Consider the following 513-nt stretch of genomic DNA (forward strand, 5'->3'; position numbering starts at 1 on the left):
GTGCAAGGTTTTAGCCATCAGTAAGGATGGTTAATAAAGGTACAAAATTATGCAAATTCTGTATTCAAATGTATGCATTTCAAAAAATGAACTAATTAAGTCCCATTGAGGTGGAATTTTAATTGGTCCATTTTCAAGCTGTATAAATTTGTACGCACTTTCAACTCAGATTTGCATCTCATTGACTATCCCTACAAATGAGTAACATTACCTTTAAATGTATTCTTCACACAAGTCAGTAACGTTTACATAGCTAACCTGGCTTGGGAGGAGTCTGAATCATGCAACAATAACCACCACAGTCAATGCCTCAATCGAGTCAGCACCATCCAGTATATAAACCAGTAGCTACTTTTCAAAAGACTAAATAGTGCTGACTCAATGGAGATATTGAGTGAATCACGCAGAGAGCACTGAGTCTGTCATATCAAATCATGAAGTCTCTCGTGGAATCTGCATACATTCTTCTGGATAATAATCACAACTACATTCCATGGAATAAGGTTACATACG

The sequence above is a fragment of the Hyperolius riggenbachi genome, chromosome 5, assembly GCF_040937935.1.
Source record: "Hyperolius riggenbachi isolate aHypRig1 chromosome 5, aHypRig1.pri, whole genome shotgun sequence".
NCBI classification, from domain to species: Eukaryota; Metazoa; Chordata; class Amphibia; order Anura; family Hyperoliidae; genus Hyperolius; species Hyperolius riggenbachi.